General features: G+C 37.6%; 1 protein-coding gene and 1 pseudogene across 2 annotated transcripts in view; one reads left to right on the top strand and one right to left on the bottom strand.

Moving 5' to 3' along the window:
• The window catches only part of LINGO2 (leucine rich repeat and Ig domain containing 2), a 1,121,241-nt gene that overhangs the window by 30,912 nt on the left and 1,067,813 nt on the right, over positions 1-22,516 (bottom strand). The window lies entirely within an intron of this gene.
• Positions 16,389-22,516, top strand: part of LOC117032073 (heterogeneous nuclear ribonucleoprotein A1-like) — a 59,776-nt pseudogene continuing 53,648 nt past the window's right edge.

The following is a 22,516-nucleotide window of genomic DNA, read 5'->3' as shown; positions in this document are numbered from 1 at the left end:
CGAATGGATGGTCTGGTGCATACTCAATAATCTCCTCATAAATACACTACACACAATTTATAATCAGCCTGCCACCAGGAATCAACTCTTTTGTATAAAGGAAATGAAATGTACTTCAGGAATTAATATGTGAAAGATTTTCAGAAATGTAAGAAACAGTTCAGTCTGGTTCACACACACAGAGGAACGTGCACATACACACACAGTAACGCTAAATAAGTGCTTCCTACATGACAGTTCCATCCTACGGATGTTACATTCGTTAACTCAATTTCCCTAACAACCCAATGCATTAAGTTATATTTTCTTCCCATTCTGAGAATGGGAAACTGAAGCACAAAAGAGCGATTTGCCTTATTTAGCTCACACAGTGAAAGTAGCAAAATTGGGATGCTAATCCTGAGCAGTCTGGGTAAAGAGCATGTACCCTTAACCATTCTACCGTCCTGCTTCAAGAATTGTTCTGAGAGCTGAGAACTTAGGAGTGAATCTTAGCCCCAGCTCTGTGATCTTGGACAAGTTGCTGAAATGCAGCTCAGCCTTTGCTCCCTATCTGATTAATAATAATACTAACGCCACTTGATAGTTGAGAGGAGTTAAACAAAAATCAGGGTGTTTTGTAAACTGTAAAGGGCTATTTGTATGTCATCAATCAGTTTTGGAAACAGCACACAACAAACGGTGTCTTTCCTACTTTGTTCTCCTTTGTTGCTCTGACTCCATCCCACAATGGACCAGACACATAAAAACACATAACACTTGAAATAACAATTTCTAATTAAATATACCCAAGCTGTCCTTGAAATATCTAAAATAAATCATGATGCTAATAATTAAGGGTATGACTACATCATTTCATGTCTCAGAGAAAATGGGGGAATTCATTTCAGAGCAATGGGAACAAATTCTGACATCTAGTTATGGAAAATGCACGCAAGTTAGAGGCTCTATAAATCTAAATGCTAATAGTAGAGATATTATCATCACCAAAACAATGAAACTGTTGAAGACTGGTATTCTGTACCATAAGTGCATAGACTAGACGTGCCTGTCAATCTTTGGAAGTAGTATTTTAACAGAAAAGAAGTAGAGTGAATAGATGAGTTACCAAGTGAGATAGACCACAGAACATTGGCTCTGGATTCAGAAAACCCAGTTCTAAGTCTTCAATTCTTCCAAAAGTCATTGAATGCTTATTCTGTGCCCAACACTGTCAGATAGGTACCAGAGATACAACAGCACAATGAAGACACCGTTCACGCCTTTATAGTGCTCTCCTGCTTACCCACGAGCCGTGTGACGTTATGCTAGTCATTCCATCTTAGTAAGAGAAGCCTTTGGTCCCATGTCCATAAAAGGGAGAAAGTGCAGAATCAGAGAGGTAAGGTCACCTTTTAAAGTTCATCCTGCTAATTAGTGCCACACAAGGGACAGGGATGAAAACTTCAGACTTCCAATTCAGTGCTTTCTACAACTAGATCTCATTATTTCTTTTGCAAATTGCAGCACAGTTTGTTGCATTTACTGAAGCTTGGCTACAACATGCCAAGTGATAAGAAATTATTTTTTTCACATACTGCCAAGGTTTACTTTTCATTTTCATATCACTTTTCCCCCAATATTACAAATTATTGCTCTTTGAAAGATACAGTTTAAAAAAAGGTAAGCCAGACTGGATATGTTTTTGTAAATATCTATGTGACAAAGGGTTTTTATCCACCTTACAAAAACTACAAGTGATTATTTTTTTAGTTTTCCCAGGTTTTCTTTCTTTTCTTTTCTTTTCTTTTCTTTTCTTTTCTTTTCTTTTCTTTTCTTTTCTTTTTTTTTTTTTTTTCTGTTTACCCACTACAGATTTCTGGTGAGGTCTACATCAGAGCCTTTCTCTGCTTCCTCTCCCAGATGTGTGTGGGCTTTGGCAGTTCCTGGGCTGCACAATGGAGGAATGACAGAAAGCAAAGGGGGCTAGAGGGCAATAAGTAGGAAGCAAACAAGGGCTATAGGAGTTTTCATGGGCTTGAGAAGGGGAGCTGTACTGTGTGGGGCAGCAGATTGGGAAGAACCCCAAAAGGGATTTTAAAATTTATTGCTGGGTATTTCCTGTCCCTTTCATAATACTGAGTAATGCTAGTTTGCGCTCTTTTAAAATTGTTCTTGGTTGCTAGGACTGTGTTCATGTAGGCACAATATGCCTCTGAAATTCATCTATGAGGGGTGCAGGTTTATAGCACCCGTGGCTTTGTCTTACTAGCAGTGGAAGGCCCCACGTGGACCTTCCCGATGCACCTTGAATGTGAGAACCAGCAAGATTTGAATAGGTGAGCAATCAACTGTCTGAAATCTACCAGGGGAAATGGTATCTGCAAATGGAATCAGGTCGTCTGAACATTTGTGAAGTACAAATGGGTATTTGAAAACTTCCTTCAAAGATCTGAGATAGAAGGGACACATGTCTATGGTCTATCATTTCATTATCACGCCACCTGGTGGTTGAAAGTAGAAGTGAATAAACGTGAATTTTGAGCTCTGGGTGAAGACACGGGAAGAGTATAGAAAGAGCATTGCGCTTTTCTGGACTAAGGAGGTGGCATTCTACCACAGGGTACAGACAAAATAAACATAATATTCAATCTACTTTCTGTGCTTCTAGCTCTGAAGTAGACATCATAGCTAGCTCTGTCCTTTAAAATCTTAGAAGCAGAGTAGTATGAGGAGATTGGCCTTGACTGAGATCTGCTAGTTTATATTCACCCTCTATTACCTTTAAAAATCCTTACAACACCCTATGTGGTGGTATTAGTAGTAGTTCTATTTTACAAATGAGGAAAGACTTAGTTTAAATGACTTGCTCATGTTATAATTATCACAGTGGGGGGGAAGAATTTAATTGGGGCATTTAATTACAAAATAACAGCTGTAAACAATGGTGTTTTGATGGGGAGAGGTTAAACTGAAGTAAGCTTTTCTGTTTAGAAAAAGAAATTCGGCACATGTGTTTCTTGACTCTGAATTATTTTAGTTGACAGTGTAGATGTGATATAAATACATGGAAATGAGACAACACAACTGTTGTGACATTCTTTTTGAATGATGCGGGAGGGCGTGTCTACCAGTGGCTTCACACCCCTCGAGATGAGTGTCATAACACATCAGCTCTGTGCATCATGTATACACACAACATGTATTTATTTTTCTCCCACTTCTTTTTGGTTCTGAATCGGCTTTGATGTGAAAGTGTGATAGTTTTAGTCAAAATAGCATTTCAAAATTTAGTTATACAGGATGAATAAGCTCACAGATCTGCTCTACAAGTACTGCCTATAGTTAACAATAAGTTACCGTGTACTTAAAACTTTGTTACCAGGATAGAGCTCATCGTAAGTGTTCTTACCACAAAGCAGGTAAACAAACAAACAAAAAGCCAAAAGGACAGAAGAAAACTTTTGGAGGTGATGGCAATGTTTATTACTTGGTTTGTGGTGATGGTAACATCAGTGATACCAATTTTTTCCTTACTACAACCTGTTTGCACTTGATATTTTATCTACTTTTCTTCCACTCTGTTTACTGGTATATTCAGGGAGGTGTTGGAAAATTACAAGGAGATTTTGCATATGCAGACTATTTTCTCTCAGCCAACAGAAGAGTGAAATAATAAAAATTATTAAGTGATAATAATAAACACTAATTGAGTACTGTATTTATCACTTACTACGTGCCTTACATGTGTGAAACTTTTCATCATGTTTTATGAATTAGTATCAGTACTCCTGAGAGTTGAGGATAGGGGACGTGCAATCAGATCATAGCTGGAACCGTGAGAACTTCCTCCTTGAATACTTTCTCCCAAAGTATCTGAAATTATTCTCCAAATGACGTAGAATCATATATCCTAAAATCAACATTTTAAAGGTAATACGTGACATGATTTCTACAAATATGGTGAAATGAACTAGATGATAATGAGATATGTATAAAGGTAGAAAATGAGTGGCACCTTTTTTCGAATGCTCTCCCACCGTCTAACAGGATAAGCGTCCCTCATAGATCACACTCATAACTCAGAGCCAGGAAGACCTGGTTTTGGTGTCTGTTTTCTATGGGATGCGGGTGAGCAATAGTAATTCCCTCTTTTGCACTCAATCTCACTATGATCAACTTGTTTTGTGAGCCTGGGGTAACTATTAACCTCTCTACATCTTAGTCTGTTACTCAATAAAATGGAGTTCAAAAACCCACCTGAAAGGGTATTTATGGAGATAAAATGAGATAACTTCCATAGTGTGCCAAATTTTTGTCATACCAGGTCTTCTTAATAAGTAGATTTTTAGTTTTGAGCCTGAATGATAAACATTTTCAAGGGGGTGTAATATGTCTACAGTCAGGGAACAGTTTCCCTCTTTAAAAATTGATTGGTTTATGTATGGAATAAACTTTGGACTTTAGCTATATCCCCAACATCTGAGATAATAGCCCTACAGCACTGTTACAGTAAATAAACAAGATATTTGCTTTGAAATTGTTTACTTTGAATGAAAAAAAAAAAATCCTTCGTCCATGGGAGAAATGCCATGATATATAGGCAGCCCCTGGCTTTACACATGAACATGGCCTTGGAAAGTTTCCAGAGTGATGTGGAATTGTAAGTTCCACTTACAATGGAAAGAGGCACCCAGCTTCATTTTGACTCTTTGAATATCAAAAAGACGCCAAAACCCACTGACCTCCCCCACTTCTGCTCTTCTCCCACTCTTTTCATCTCTGTAAATGGCATCCAGTTACTTGGTAAAAACCAGCATCCAGTTACTTGGTAAAAATCAAGAGCTATCCGTTATTACTCTCTTTTTCACACACGCCTCTTCCAATGGGATTGATTGCTCTTTCTTAAAAATAAAATGAAACACTGTTTTTCACTGCTCCTGCCACTACCACCCTAGTTCAAGCCAAAATTATCTCTTGTCTCCATGACTGCTGTAGCCTCTTTTTCTCCTTTCTCTATAGTTGCTCACCCACCGGCTTTTCTAATTTTCATTCAGCATCCAGAGCAGTCACCCTCCCCCGACTCTTTACCCTCACTGTTTCCAAGTACACATAAGAAAATCTTACATCTTTTAAAACCAGGTTTACAAGGCTTGTATGTCATTTTCCTATTCTCTTTCTTGTTCCTTCTTCTGTAGCTACACTAACTTTATTGATATTTTTGAAAGTTGCCAGATCTTTCTCACCTTGAGACATTCACACTCTCTCTTCCTTCTGCCTGGGAAGCCAGTTCCCAGATCTCTGCATGGCTGATTCCTTCCTTAAGTTCAGTCTTCCATCAAGAGTCCACTTATCAGCTTTGCACTAACTTTGATTTATTGTTGTTCAAAGTCCCTCTCACTCCCTGGCATTGCATTATAAGTTTATTTGTTCATTTTTTTTTTTTAAAGATTTTATTGGGGAAGGGGAACAGGACTTTATTGGGGAACAGTGTGTACTTCCAGGCGTTTTTTCCAAGTCAAGTTGTTGTCCTTTCAATCTTAGTTGTGGAGGGTGCCATTCAGCTTCAAGTTGTTGTCCCTTTCAGTCTTAGTTGTGGAGGGCACAGCTCAGCTCCAGGTCCAGTTGCCGTTTCTAGTTGCAGGGGGCGCAGCCCACCATCCCTTGCGGGACTTGAGGAATTGAACTGGCAACCTTGTGGTTGAGAGCCCACTGGCCCATGTGGGAATCGAACTGGCAGCCTTCAGAGTTAGGAGCATGGAGCTCCAACCGCCTGAGCCACCGGGCCGGCCCTATTTGTTCATTTTTGATTGTTCAGTTTCCTAATAAAATATAAGCTCCAATAATATGAGAACTTTATCCTATCCATTGCCTCATCTTCAAAGTATACAGCATGTTTTGAAAAGTACTTGTTGAATGAATGACAGACTGAACTGTGTGTAGTGTGTATGTGTGTGTGTGTGTATGTGTGTGTGTGTGTGTGTGTGTGTGTGTGTATGTATATGTGTACAGGAACTATAGAAGGAACTGTACCATGAATAGAAGGTTCTGGCAGGCACTGGGGGCTGAAACACTCTGGGCAGACATGAGGTCATTCCAGAATGCCAGCATCATCATCATTTATCCAGCAATTACGTCATGTAATTGCTGAATAAATGGAACCAAAAACCCATGACCAGAACAAAAAGGACACAGATAAATGGGGGTCAAACACTGTACTGCACACTTTCCTATACATTGTCTTATTTAGTTCTCACCCCAACAAGACTGATGTTTTTTTCATTTTGGTGATATGCAGAAAGAGAGACCTGGAAAGGTAAAATCACTTGACCAAATTCATCCAAGAAAGTGGGGGAACTGGGATTCGAACCCAGATTTTTTGACTTGAAGTCTATTGTTTTTCCCCTAACATGTTGCTTCTGTGTTCTTACCAATGTTAGGAAAAGTCAGTAGAATGAAATAGAAGAGAAGAGAGGAGGAATGAAAAGGAGTCATATCTTTAGAGGCCTAAATCAAGTCTCATTTCTCCATAAAAACACCCCGATAGCTCCAGCATGTATTAAGTAGTCATTCTCTTGAATGAATAGTCTATAACTCTCATTTAACAAATAGCACATGCTTCATTCTATTCTTACTGATCATATACATTGTTTGACCACTTATTAGGTTGAATCTTGTAAAACTGTTAATATTCTACCATTTTTGACTCCCACAAAACAATTCAACATGATTCAACCTAATAGAAGGAACATTCTTTGAAGGCAGGAATTACATCTATTATCCCATTGTCTCTACTGTTTTCTGACTGGTTAAGATTTATGCATAATAGATGATAGAGGAAATAAAATGGCCCTCATGAAAACCATGGCTTGGTTTTCAGTACACTGAGTATATTTTATAAATATCACTGGGCTTCAGTTACTTTGCAAAGCACCACACCAATCTCCCTATTCTTTACCTTAGGCATCAGTAGGCATCAATCTCCCTATTTCCTTTACCTTAATAGAGAATTTCACCTACTGGAGTTTCCAGCATATATTATTAGCCAATTAAAAGAGTTGGAAGCAAGGGCATTTATAAAAAGAAATACTCATGACTACCGTTTACTGTGTTCCAGGCACTATACTAAGCATTTTATGTATATTCTCACAATGAGTCTTTATAACCATCCTGTGTGATGGAATATTAACCCCATTGCATAGACGAGATGAAAGCATTCAGTGATCAAATAAGTTGACCAATGGTACAGGCCAGTTTGTAGATGAGTCGGGATTAAAACTCAGGTCTGTCTGATATAGAGTCTGTGTGCTCAACCTCTCTGATATACTGTTATCATCCTGATGAAGAGGCATTAACTGCTTAGCTCCCTGTAGGGATAAGACATTTGAGGTGTCATGAAAACAAGCATCACATACTAACTCTGCCACTGGCATCCACTTTTCCTACTGCGCCTGAACACAGAGAACTGATTTTGCTCTGCTTGAGGAAGCCAAGGAATTCAGGACCGCTGGTGTAAAGATCCACCTTGAATGCAGTGAGCAGGCTCTCAGCCTATGCCTGCTGAATACAACTGAGCAGGTAAACCTCACGCTACACAGAGGAGCCAACACAGCAGCAAAACTCAAGGGAAAATAATACAAATTCCAATGGTTATACTAAGCTCTGCTTTTCTTTTTCAAAGTACTTATAATCAGATAGTCACACCACTACATAAGGAATTTGGTTAGGCACAATAAATAAACAAATAAGTAGAAGGGTTTCTCCACATTGAGGTGAGTTATCGAGCGTGTCCACAGCTTTCTCTAAAGAGCTTAGAGAGAGGGTAATTTCTCCTCTCCTGAATGATTCACTTATGGCTTTGGTCTTTTTACCTCTGAGATTATCCCTTAAGTCTCCAAGATTTGTACTCAGATGATAAATTCAAACAAAGATAGTGCAGAGCTTCACTCGCACCGTTTTTCACCAGCAGCCACAATTAGTGCAGGTCTCTGAGGGCCGGGCCAACGCCAGGGGTTGAAACATCCCTAATTTTAGAACATTGTTGCTGGAAGCCCATGAAAAGGATACAGACAGAAAAGCAGAAGAAGACCATATGAAGGGCAACTTTGAACACATGGTAACACAACTCAAGTATTGATTGTACAAACCCAGGGTATATAACTTGACATTTGGCAGACTTTGCCACAAGCTGTCTGTCTCACCTTACAGGACTCCTAGGGATAATAGAGCATTTTTGAAGACAAAAATCGAGGCATATTACTTAATGTCAAAGGAACTCCTGACGGGCATTTGCATTATTTGGTGGGAAATGGGCAGTCGTATTAAAATATTATGTGCTTGCCACCAGTCAGCTGAGCTGTCATTCATTTTTAAAAAGTATCTTTGTTCCCCATCTTCATTCACCTGCCTCTCAATTTCTACAAGATTCCAGCTGTCATCAAAATCATGTACTAATTTTTAGTGTTATCTCCAGCTAATCCCACACCCTGATTATAGGAAACTCCACTGTGGGTTTTCAGATTGATTTTTATTACTTTTGTACTTCTGTCAAGTTACTGGAAAGTGATAATGATAATAAAGTTGGCTGTGGCCCCCCAAAACTCACTATCAGTTTGATGAATTTTGACTGAAATCATCCTTCCAGTCCTTTGCCCTCACCTGACTGATAACACTCTCACCTTATATACTGTCACACATCCTTATGTTTTCTAACATTTGAGTACTAATCCAAAGAAGGGCTATTGAGAGGTAAAAAAAATAGGAAAGCTTTTAAATGTTAGCCATAGAAACAATAGCTACATAAAGTATGCTATTGACTCAAAGTAATGTATACATTTTCATTAATTTATCCAACAGTTATTTATTGAATCTATATGCTATGCCCTGTGCAAATTGCTAGAGTAGAGGCAAAGGAAACTGTCTCTTGGTGGAAATAGTCTAGTAGATAGGGAAAAGAGGGGAAAAAAATAAAGGAAAGTAGTTATATAACATGGTAAATGTTACAATAGAGGTGAGAATATGACACTACGGGAGAATAGAGGAGGGAGTGATCAATGCAGCCAGAAAACTAGTAATTATAGAGGTTTGTGTAGCAACTAGAAAAGAATTTAATGATATAAAGTGAAGATGAATAAAATTGGAATAATAATACTATGGATATATTATATATGTGTACGGACAGGTATTAAAAGGCAATAAGAAGGTGAAGGTCATAGGTGAGGTGGCAGTTTTCTCATTGGTTTTTATGTTTTGCTTTCTTTTTAATTTTTGTAACAACTGAAAATTTGCTGAGGGAATATTCACTAAGTAAATGGAAGCTGTGCGATGCATCACTTTCTAAAATGGATCTTGCCCAAATAAGAGAAGGCACAAAAGCCAACTGATGTGCTTCCTGTGATAGGGACGTGAAGTTGATGAGCAGATCAATCTCAAAGCCACTGAAAAGGCCACTTATAAGAATGATGGAAACAATTTTTTCCTTGTATGAACTGGAATGTGTTGTCATTAGACAGAAAGCCAACTGTAGAATCAATAATTCTCTGGATAAAAGGCATTTATCACTTGACCATGGTTAATGCAAAAGATTTACTGACGGATAGGTTAAATTTATGGATGATGCTAACATTTGGCCAATTTTCTGGAGGTTGGACTAATGTCTGAAGTACAGGGGAATTTAGGATTCTAAGATCATACATTGCATTTGGTGATTTTTTTTTTTTTCCCTCTTTCCCTTTGCTATTTCACATGCTTCCTGGGTTAAGAAATAGCTTTTATTTTCGTTTTTGGTAACAGTAGTGTTTTGAGGCTGGATTGTGGATACATTTTATTATTGTCCTTGGTTCCTCACGGACCATGTACCAGTGTTAACTCTTACTTCTTCGTGTTCAAATCCTATTTATCATCCAAAGTCCCTACCAAGCTACATTTCTTCCATGAAAACTTTTTTTAGGGTCAACAACAGACCCTAAATATATTTTTCCTTTCCTTAACTCCTGCCTCTTTAAGCATAGGTTAGTAATTGATTATTTATTGTGTCTAAATTTTTATGTGTGCTAGTGTTCACTCTGCTACTTGATTGTAAATTCCTTAAAGGGGGGTAATTTTATTTTTTACTACTTACCCCTAGTACCTAGCATAGGGTTAGGGATGTACATACTTATTATTTTTTTTTAAAGACTGATATATACTTTTACAACACACACATATCCATTGTTTTCAGCTTTAGTTGACACAGGTTTCAAAGAACCTGTTGTGTAGGGATATGTCAAATTGAATCTTTAATCTCCCAAAGAGGAATTTAATATTCATATCCTTACATTCAGCAAGATTCCTTGCAAAAAACCATCACTTACGTCTGACACGTAATGGTTCTTGCTGGTTTAATACCAAATTTACTCAAAGCCCAGGACAACTTTCTGCAACATCTGTAACTGGGTGAACCTCAGAGGCTACTCAACGTCAGGGCTAATTATCCATATTTGCACCCACCTGGCAGATGTGAAAGACCTAAGATATGCTAGCACTCATTAATTGAGGTTCAAACTGTTCTCTGCAGAATTCAGCAAAACTCCAGCTGAAATACAGTGGTATTCATTTTGAGGTAAAATTCCCAGGTCATTAAGCACTTTAAGATGTGAGTCTTTCTGTAGTGAGTGGGAGGATTTGAGTCCAGATGAGCTCCAATCTGGCCATCTTCCTAAAAGCTGTGTGACCTTGGGTAGTTCCCTTTCCCTTTCTGAACCTCAGACTCCAGCCTATAACATAAGTCTGTTCAGAGGACGATTCTCTGTTATTTAATTGACTCCTTAGAGCTAATTTTTACTGAGTACTTACCATGTGCCAGGCAATATGCCGTTTTGATTTTGCATTGCGTACCAGGCTGAAATTAAGCCATCTTGGGTTGAACCAGAATGAGGATATCTTAGCTAAAATATATCTGTTTGCCTTGTATGAAAGCTAGCGATATGTCAGTAGTCTGTTCTCTGTCTAAGACCTAATGGTTCTAAAGCAAGTTGGATACTACTTTAATGCAGTCATTTTCCAGCAACGAAGTAAGTCATTCATTCCCAAGTTGTGTTCAGTGGAGCAACTGATACCTCTTCCAAAATGCAGGCTTCTAAGGTATTTATTCTAAATAGGTTTCAGGAAAGGAGTTCACATAAGATGCTTTTTCCAAAGTGGATATCAGTCTATGATTCAGTCACTAAAAATGATTAGGTGTTAGTTTTCTAAAATACTATTTACTTGAGACTCACTGTGAGAGCTTGTTTCCAACATGGCAGCTACCAATTCCTTTTTTTCCCTTGTACACACAGGCGATTCTGCTCTTCAAAGGGAAGGACTGTTCCTCTTCCTACTTGAAGTTGGGCTGGGCTATGACTATTTTAACGAACAGAAAGAAAGTGGTGCTGTGTGACTTCTGAGTCTAGGTCATATGAAGCTTTTCAGCTTCTACTTGAGCCTTTTGGAAGGCCCACTCTGGGAAGGCCAACTGCCATGTAAGAAGCCTAACTGCTGTTCGAACATATGTATATATAAGTGTATATATGTATGTATGAGAGCACGCACACACATGTGCATGAATGCCTATCAGGGTGGGATAGAGCCTCTCTGAAAGGTACTCATTGGGCTTCTGTCCTGGAGACAATATACGAGGTCTGACAAGAAAGTTCCTGAACTTGTTGCAATGATATTGCTAACCTTTTTTTGATATCAGAGGAATTATTTATTATGAATTTGTACCAACTGGACAAAGAGTTAACCAAATTTACTACGTGAAGTGCTGAAAAGGCTGCATGAAAAAATTAGACAACCTGAACTTTTCTCCAATAATTCATGGCTCTTGCATCACAACAATGTACCAGCTCACACGGCACTGTCTGTGAGGGAGTTTTCAGCCAGGAAACAAATAATTGTATTGGAACACCCTCTCTACTCACCTGATCTGGCCCCCAGTGACTTCTTTCTTTACCCAAAGATAAAGGAAATACTAAAAGGAAGACATTTTGATGACATTCAGGACATCAAGGGTAATACGATGACAGTTCTGATGGCCATTCTAGAACAAGAGCTCCAAAATTGCTTTGAAAGGTGGACTAGGTGCTGGCATCAATGCATAGCTTCCTAAGGGGAGTACTTCGAAGGTGACCATAGTGATATTCAGCAATGAGCACTTTTTCTAGGATGAGTTCGTGACCTTAATTGTCTGACATCTTGTTTTCTCTGCTGTGTCCCTGACAGAGACTACCATTCAGGCTTCTGGAATGCCTTGCCATATGTCTTCCTTTGATATGTTAGAGAAGTACATGATAATGGCTAGCTTTAAGTCCAAAAGAAGACAGACTGCCCAAAGGAATGTTAGAGAGAGAGAGAGAGAGAGAGAGAGAGAGAGATCTTGGGTACTCTCAAACATATGTGATGCAGCATAGATATAAAGGAAATTGTATGCAAATAGTTGGAGGGCAGAATGAATTTTTAAATGACAAAATTCTCTCACTCAGTATTAGATCCTCTATACATGGTGTCAAATAATTGTTGTTACGGTACTTGAAATGAGCTTTTGAGGGGACTGGATTGTTTTCTAAAACCTCCGTCTCAGATGTGCAACAATGATGTAATATTGATTTTTAGATACTTCACAGGATAAGCTCCATGAAAAGACCAGATGTGAGTGAAAGAGAACGTGCATTCTATACATTGACTGAAGAAGTGCTATGGTGGGGGTCATGCTAAAATGAAGGTTAGGGACACTGCTCAAGTTACAGAATGGCACTATTCCAAAATCAGATTTTAAGTCGTTTTTTTCTAACTTACAATATGTTTTTAACTGAAACAACATTATAAAGGATGGTTAGTTTTACTGGGCAGCCTTCAGGAAATTGACTCAACATGTCATGGGGCCGAACCATGGTATTAATGGCCTGATAGGAGGAGAAGAGAAAAGAGAAGCAAGCTTGGGTGTTATTGTCTTTTTGGCTCCTTCACTATAAATTTTTAAAAATATGAGTCAATGGGGTTTAATTGAATTTTTAAATAAAGATATTGTGGAAAATCCTTTCATTAGACACAGGACTTTTGGATGGGTCTGCGCTTGTGAAATGCCTACCTTCATTTGCTAGAATACAACCTCTGCATTTTGACATTCTATTTCACCAGACAATCATTTATTGAGCACCACCTGAATGCCTAACACTGTGCTAAGTGCTATAGAGCAATAGGTCTGTAGTTTTGGACTTTGCAGACTTGTAGCATTTTAAAAAGTGGGAGACACTACCATCAAGTAGACAAGTCTTTATTTGCCAAGAAAGTGCACATAAAACAACTGCTATCTTTTCTCATAATTATTCTTCACAGTCGCCTGGTGGAAACTTTACCCAGGTTCTCAACTGGAAGTCATTATTCTGTGCAGTATCTAAAATTAATATAAAACATATTCCCCCCTGCCTGGTCTCCTCCTGACATGTCCGCTTAATTTGCAGTTGAACAGTGCCTAACCTTGATACTCCTCTCAAAACAATTGCAAATTACTTTTAAAACATACATTTTAGATGGACTGATTGTTACATAGCAATTCAATCTCTGAATTCTACACATTAACCTATTTAGGATCAATAATCACCATCAACCCATTTTTACACAGTTTTGAAAGAAATTTCTTAATCTAGTGCAGAGGTTTTCCAAACTTCTTTAAAAGAATCTTAGAAACCTTTCTTCAAACGAAAACTTATTCAGGAAGACCAATATCTAAAATAGATCAAAGCGAGCATTTCTGATTGAAGCAGTCTGCTTGGTTCCCCTTCTCCCCGTTCCTCACACCACACTAGCCCCCAAGGCACCTCCACACAACCCCAGGGTTCCACAGAGCAGGCTTGAACTGTGGCTGATCTAACAGAGCCACAGGCTCCTAGAATTTCTAAGTCAGAGGATACCTTACAGATGATCACAAATACAGAACAGCAGAGCAAGAAGAACCTTAGAGCTCAACTGGAATTTTTGCCCTCAACTCACAGAAAAGAAAATCAAAGCCCAGAAGAATGCAAAATATCGCCGCCCAGTGTCACATACATTGCTACTTAGTTGGAGACACATGACTACAAATTAGGTCTCTTTTGCTCCAGTCAAATACTTTTTTTATCTTATTGCAACTCTCTTAGAAGTATTTTGCACAGGGAAATGGCAGGACCATTTGGAAATGAAATTATTTAAAGCAGTGAAAGTATTTAGCAGAAAAGAGGAAGCACAAGAGAGGTAGAAAAAAGAATGGACAAATGGATCTTATCTATTACGAATTCTTCTTAAATTCAAGAGAAGTAGAAACTTAATCATTGTCTCCAAGAGGTTTACAATTTAGTTAGGAAAAAACAAAGAGTGAGGTACGAAAAGAATTTTATGACTTCTGTGATGTTCTAAGAAAGACCAACTCCAAATGATAATAAGAAGATACAAAAACCCTGATAATGAATACATTGGAAGTGATACAGGTATGTAAGGAAAACTTGTTGCCCCCACAGTGGGTTAAAAATTAAAAATTTAGAGCATAATCTGACAGTCAAGTTTATAAAAACTTGTTGGTTTCCCTATAGCAAAACTTTCATACACTTTGGGAGGTGGCACTTGTTGCTTCACAAGACACAGAGCTGAGGTAGGGCACAGCTTGCCACATCAATGAGATATGAGCACCATCAATGTGAATAACCCATGAACATAGATAAATGAGTCCTAGGAGCACATGGTGTAGGCAGCCTTATGTACCAGTTTTATTTTTGTCCACCCTGAACTCATCGTCAGTGCTCAGCATATACAAATTCTCTCTTCTCACTCTTCCATTCATTCCTTTTTCCTTGTCTTTCATACTTCAACTTGTTTCAACTTGTATATATTTGCATGTATGATTGTGCGTGTGTGTGTGTGAGTGTGTGTTTAGAATCACTAACTTGACAGAAACTCACTATGAATTTCCTAATCTTTAACAGCAATTTAGATTCGAATTTCTACTCACATTTAAGACAATGGCATGCTGGTTCCTACAAAATCCATCCATTAGCAAGTGATTCTAAATTAGAAAGCACTACAACTAAGAGTAGAAACAGACTTTTTAATTGTGCCAGTTAAAAACCACTAATAATATTAAAGATCATTTCTCAAAAAGGAAAAGAAATATTCTCATCTTTGGATAACTGTGGCCATTTGTCCGTGTTCGCACTCAATCTGGGTTTATATTTTTACATATTTTAAAAATAGTTGAAATCATGACCTGTCATGTAATTTTTCTTTCTGTTCTGATTGCTTCACGTATAGTAAACATGCATCCATTTTGATACCGTAGTCTCTTTGTCAGAGTAAAAACCAAGTCAATGTCCATGGAAAGATGTAAGTACATGAAAACTAGATGTCTTGGTTGGGATCAAGCTTCTCTCTTTTCTGACCCACCATCTACAAACACTAAGGAAATGCGAATGCTGCTGGTTTCAAAGTATTTTTTAAAATTATCCATCTGAAAAAAGTGTGAATTTGAATCCATTGAATGGATAACTTAATTCAACACTAACATAATTTCTTGTTAAAGACAATGAAATAACGGAATTTGCCTTCAGTATGAGAAATGCAACTTGTTTGATATCTGTCTGGGGACACTGGGATCATTTGCTCTTTATTAGCCCAGCTTTTGTTACAGTACATTGTCTTTCAAAAGATGAAGTATTTACCTAATGCTCTTTAATAGTAATTAATCCCTTATGACAGGTTTTTGAATCCTTTGTTTTGTATTTATACACTTTAAAATACCAGATAGAATAAATTGAAGTGTATTGTTTAAATTTAACGTATTTGTTAACAGAGAACAGACTATTAGTGCCTTAAAGGTAGGGATTTTTGTCTGATTCATTTTTATTTCCCTCACAACTTGCAGCACAGTGGTGTACAAATAGTATATGTGCAATAAAAGTTCATTGAATTAGATTGATTTTCGCTTCAAAATAATCAGTTACCAGGGGACATGTCTTCCTGATAAATCTAAGCCAGTTTTCAACCTAAATTCTGACACTTATCAGATGTGTCATTTAGGGCATTTACATACTAGAATCTGAAAAGCTATTACATTGAGTAATTCTGCCATTTCAGTCGTGGATTAAATCAATTAACTGATTTCTGACTGCAGGAGGATTTAGACCATGTGGCCTTTTATATTCTGTCACTTGGTTTAAATTCAGTTTGAGTTTGTGCAAGTCATTTATAGTATGAGGAGCATACATTATATAATGCCCAGGTCTGAAAAGAATTCCAAATTAGGTTAGATACCACTCCTATATTCTCTCAGAGGACGGGCTCCCTCGCAGCACCTACTTCAGTCTGTAATTATATGTTTGTGTGGTTATCTGATCAATGTGCATCTCTCTCAGAGTGTGATGACCATGGGAACAGGGGCTGGGTCTGTTTCTGTGTTACTTTATCCCCAGAGTTTAATACAGTCTCTGGCCCACAGTGCATATTCAAAACAGGCAGCTGAACCGATTACTGAAAACCAAGAGAAAGCAGAATTTGAGCTGAGTTTTGAAGACAGGTGAGAACTAACTTACCAAGATGAGAAAAGGACACCAAATAGGGTGATGACTTGAAATGGGAGCATGGCTGGGGGTAGAAATATTGGGGGAGATTCCTGAGGAATTACACTTAATACGGCAGGGACCTCTCTGTCTTGGTAGCAGGAACACAACGATTCCTTTCAGAAATAGGTTTGTGTTTCTATCTGACATGATTCCTAAAACCATCAAGCAGCCCAATAATACTGAACAGTCATGGATATGGAAGGCTTGTTTTTAGACACACACAGTTAGCGGGCCTTTGTTATGCAAGAGAAGGAAATTTCCATGATGTACATAAACATACAGTGTTTCTGAAAGTGGCAAGTTACTGCTGTTTTCCACCCCTGGAAAACGGAAAAATGTAACCAGTTTTCCCAATAGCATATGACTCTCACCTGGGTAAACTTATCACTTCCCAGGGGCTGTGATCAGCTAAAGTTATACAAATTCAGTGTCTCATTCATATAGTCATGTCAGACGTTTTCCATTATTCTATAATGTTCTGTGTCTACCGTGGACATTTTAGAAGTTTAGAACATGTATAGCCATTTTAACCGTAGGTGATTTGGTTACCATGTTTCTTACCCTTGTTTGCTGATGGAATACGGTGTTTCCCGGAAAATAAGACCTAACCAGAAAATAAGCCCTAGCATGATTTTTCAGGATGCCATCCCCCGAACATAAGCCCTAACACATCTTTTGGAGCAAAAGTTAATATAAGACCCGGTCTTATTTTCAGGGAAACATTGTATCATAACTGTCCTTCCCAACTTCTCCAAGATGATGTCAGAACAAATGACACAGGACTCCAAAGTCATTTTCTTTCTTCTCCCTCCCTTTCTCTTTCCAGTTCTGTTTCCTATCTTCCTTGTTCCACATGGTTTATATCTAATGCTCCACACATCCCAGAACAGTTAGTATCCAATCTCCCAAATTGGTGGACTTATTTTTCATGTAGGAAGGTCAATGTTTATTTTTTTCCTGAAGTTTTATTTAAAGAATGGGGCTGCTCCCAAGTGTCTCTTGGGCTATAACCTGTATATTTTGAATGTGTTATGTTTGGGTAATTTCTGTCTGAGATTCCTTTCAGCTGCTGAAGGAAGTAGAACACCAGCGAGTTTGGATATATTTTTTAAATATATAATCTATTATTTTGATTGTAGCTTTGACAGAAATGCATTTTGCAATTTCTCACCTTCCCAGGGCAGCCAAGTCAGAACAGAGAAAAAAACCTGCAGGAGAAAGCATCCAAAAATGCAGAGATGGCCTTATCATTTTGAGATAGTCACTCTGGCCCAGTATTCCTTCTTTGGTTTCTATCAAAGCTATTAAGAATGGATTCAGTGGACTGCACTTCCTGTCTATCTTCCTAGAGATGTAAACCCTGGTGGCATCAGAATCATATGAATAGGCCTGTATGTACTGATAAGCAATTATCACCGGGGTAGAAAGAAGAATGATAAGGTCTAGACCTATCACAGGGCAAAGATGTTAAGATTTATTTCCAGTGTTAACAGGAGAGCTTTACTGCCCATACAAAGCTCCTTCTAGGAGGAAATAAAAGAAGAGAAAAGCATACTTTTTTTATGCCTTTTTATAAGAGATTTTACTTCTGGCAAACATTTAACAATCAAAATAAGAAACGCTGAATGCAAAATTGAAACACGATCACAAAGTCAGTTTTAAATGGGGAGAGGGTGAGGGGAGCGACAGAAAACATGGACTTTCTGAGGATTAAAGGAAGAAATCCTTACCTAAGATTAAAGAAAAAAATCCTTACCAGAAATCAAAATAGAGAGGGGCTGTCATAGGGAGGAAACGTGAAGAGATTGCTTTTACAAATGATTTGGGATTGAAATAAGTTATACAGCTTGTATTCCACCATTAAGAGCAAGATGGAAAATTTATGGAACTGTATAAAGTGGCTTGCATTAGAACAGAACTATAAAAAATAGAACACGAGGCCAACTCCAGGGACGCAACAAGATTTTTTTTTTTAAATTAGGAAATCCAAGTTGTCCATGGAATGCAGTTTAAATCATGAACTTGGTGATGCATAGTAATTCTAACGAACCCTCAGAACCGCAGTGTCTTTTGCTCCAGTAGGTGTACAATGATTTCTCAGAGGAAGATGAAAACTCTATTAGGGAACATTTCCTATTATGTATTCTTTCTTAAGGGCATCCTGTCTGAAATGCAAATTTTGAAGAACCAGCAAGTTCAGGAGCTAACTAGCAGATCAAGGAATGTTAAAATGATTTATCACAGTCTCCATGGTTCCATGTCTCAGAAATGCCTTCCACTAAAAGGAACAGCATTGCCCGACCAATATTTATGAATGAACAAATTTAGGCAACAGCTAATCCACTTATACTGAGCTAGTCTCATTTATTTCATTCGTTTACTCATTTACTCATGCAACAATTATTTACCGAACACCTAATATGTGTTAGGCACCGGACAAAGTGCTGGAATGCTGAAGTGAACAAATAGATAAGACACCTGCCATCTTGTGACTTATAATATAGCAAACCATTTCACTAGTTTGTCAGTTTGAATTTAAATTATTTTTTAAAAGCTAAACTTCTTCAAACAAAATCACTTAAAAAGCATAGAATAATAGACTCTTAGAAAGGAGCTTAGATAGACAGATAGAAAAAAAGCTCAGAGACAGGTCATTAAGCCCAACTCCTTAAGAAAGATGTAAAATTTAGCGTTACTCATTCAGGGCCTTATAGTGTGCTTCACAACGAGGACTAAAACCCATGTAATGGTCATTTGCACAATAAAACTGAAACTTAACAGAATGCTTTTTAGAATTGAAAATAATTGCATTGGTAGAAGACGGAGGCAGGAAAAGCAAAAAGACAGCCATGCATGACAAAAGCAAAGAAATTGTTCAGTACCTAATAGAACCTTCAGATCAGTCTTCCAAAAATGAGCAGTAAACCTGACTATGAAAATGTCCTTTTAGTTATTTTCTCTCGAAAAATGTAACCCCACTTATCTTTATTTCAGAAGCACTGAAACGGCTCTATTGAGATTTAAAATGAAATACCTTGGAGGACTCTCTCTTGGTCACATCTTAGATGCCCTTATGAATAGAGCAAAATCTTGGATGAACTAAAAAGAAAATGATTTCTATCATTTTGACACCTAACTTCCAACAGATTATCTCATATCTAATAAGAGTCTGTACAGCTGAAACAGCCACACCTGAGAGTTGCCGAGCAGTGTATGGTTACACCTTTTATTTTCTTAACAACCCTCTGACAGCTGGATGGACAACCACAATTTCTATGCTATTGATGAGAACACTTACATGACTTGGTCAAAGTCAAAAGAAATCAAGATTATAGACCAGGTTTTCTGGCTCCTAGTTTGGTTTTCTTTCCATTGTATCATGGTGCCACCCACAAACAGCCTAATGTCCAAACGGCTCAGCAGGTGGGCTCCTTCTCTGCTTAGGAGAACATTCATGCTGCATCTTTATGAGCCTGGGCAGTGCAGATGCTCAATGCACGTGTAATGATCATTTTTTGTTGAAATTGGGTTTTTTGTTATATGATACAATGCCGCTCCCAGCTTATGACACCTGTCAGTGTACTTATTCTACCTCACTCTTAGGACAGGTCTGCAAAGGTAGGCAGGCTTTCTGTGAAAAGCAACAAAAGTAGGGAGAAACTCAAACAAGGATCATTCTGTTGAGTAGCAAACTGAACGAAAATACCAAAGTTTAACCTAATTCCCATCTGATGCTTCTCAGCATTCTGGTGTTTATCTACCCTGGAACCATAACTTGTATGCCCTTACAAAATACATGTCTATCTTGTACATATAATGGCAAATATATGTATATATGTAATATATGGCAAATTATGTATATAATGTAACCTATGTAAATATAGCCAGGAAGGCACAGCAGTACCCCCCAAATCATAGTGAACATGTCGGAGTTGAATAGAACACTCCAGTCACCACTGTGGGACATTGTACAGGAGCTTCCATCCAGGGAAATCGGGCAAGAAAAAGAAACAAAAGGCATCCAGTTTGGAAAGGGAGAAATAAAATTATCTTTCTTTGTCAATGATATGATCTTGTATATAGAAAATTCAAAGCAATCCACCAAAACACTATTAGAACTAATAAATGCGTTCAGCCAAGATTCAGAATATACTATCAATATCAGTATATAAATATCATTTGTAGTTATTATATGCACAGCAGTGGACAATCTGGAAATACAATTGCAAAGAATAAAATACTGAGCAATACATTTAACAAAAGAAATGAAAAACTATAAAACATTATTGAAAAAAAGTGAAGACCTAAATAAATGGAAAGACCCTATCTTCATGGATCGGTAGATTTAAATTGTTAAAACGGCAGTACTCTCCAAATAACTTTCAGGTTCAATTCAATCCTTATCAAAATCTCAATTGCCTGCTTCACAGAAATGGAAAAGCTGATCTTAAAATTCACAGGAAATTACAAGGGACATAAGTAGCCAAAACAATCTTGAAAAAGAACAAAGTTAGAAGACTTCTCCTTCCTGATTTCAAAACTTACCACAAAGTAAGAGCAGTGAAAATACTGTGCTACTAATGTAAACATAGACATGTTGTATTTCCCCAAAAATAAGACCAGGACTTATACTGTATTTCCCCGAAAATAAGACTGGGTCTTACATTAATTTTTGCTCCAAAAGACACATTAGGGCATATTTTCAGGGGATGTCTTATTTTTTCATGTACAACAATCTACATTTATTCAAATACATCATGTCATTTTTTGGAACATCGTCATAACATCCTAAATGTGTCCATCTGGCTGACGATCTTAACTGGGGCTTATTTTTAGAGTAGATCTTATTTTCAGGTAAACACGGTAGAGACCAAAGATGGGGAGAAAACATTTGTAAGTCATTTATCTCTAATATGGAACTTTAATTTAGATTATACATTGAGTTATAATCTTGATTATAACTCAATACAAAAGATAAATAAATAATCCAATTAGAAATGGGCAAAGGATTTGAATAAATACTTCTCCACAGAAGATATAAAGTGACCGGTAAGTATATGAAGGGATGTTCAACATCATTAGCCATCAGAAAAGACAAATCAAACCACAGTGAGGCACCACTTCACACCTACTGGGATGGCTGGGATGAAAAAGATAGACAATCAAAGTGTTGGTAATGAGTGTAGACATGGGTGCCCTCCGACGTTGTTGGTGAGAATATAGAACAGAGCAGCCTCTTTGGAAAAACAGTTTGGCAGTTTCTCAAAAAGTTAGTGTGGTGACATAGATTTACCATGTAACCCAGAAATTCCATTCCTATGGTATATATCTTGACAATATATATCCACACAAAATCCTGTATGTAAATATACCATTATTCATAATAGCTAAGAAGTGGAAACTACCTAAATGTTCATTAGCTGATGAATGAATAAAATATATCTACACAAAGGATTATTTTGGCAATCAAAAGAGATGAAATAATGATACATATTGCAAATATTATGCCAAGTGAAAGAAATCAGTCACAAAGACCACATATTTCAGGATTCCACTTATATAAGATGTCCACAGTGGCAGAAAGTGGATTTGTGGTTGCCAGGGGCTGAGGTATGGGCGGAGGGATAGGAAGGTAAAAGGTGCACCATTTTTTTTGGGGGGGTTGGTACAAATGGTTTAAAATTGATTGTGCTCATGACTGCACCTCTGTGAATATTCTAAAAACTATTAAATTGCATATGTATATATATATATATTTTTTTTTTCCAACAAATTTTGGCCATACATTTGTTCAAATTAAACAAAAAGTTAAGTATAACTGATTTCTAGGTGACTTGTAAGATACTTGAGTCAGCAAGATTTTGCCCTAATACAGTTTGAAACCTGGACACAGAGACCTCATTTTTCTAAATCTCAGTTTCCTCTCCAATATC

The sequence above is a fragment of the Rhinolophus ferrumequinum genome, chromosome 12 (assembly GCF_004115265.2).
Source record: "Rhinolophus ferrumequinum isolate MPI-CBG mRhiFer1 chromosome 12, mRhiFer1_v1.p, whole genome shotgun sequence".
NCBI lineage: Eukaryota > Metazoa > Chordata > Mammalia > Chiroptera > Rhinolophidae > Rhinolophus > Rhinolophus ferrumequinum.
This window is presented reverse-complemented; position numbering and strand designations above follow the sequence as displayed.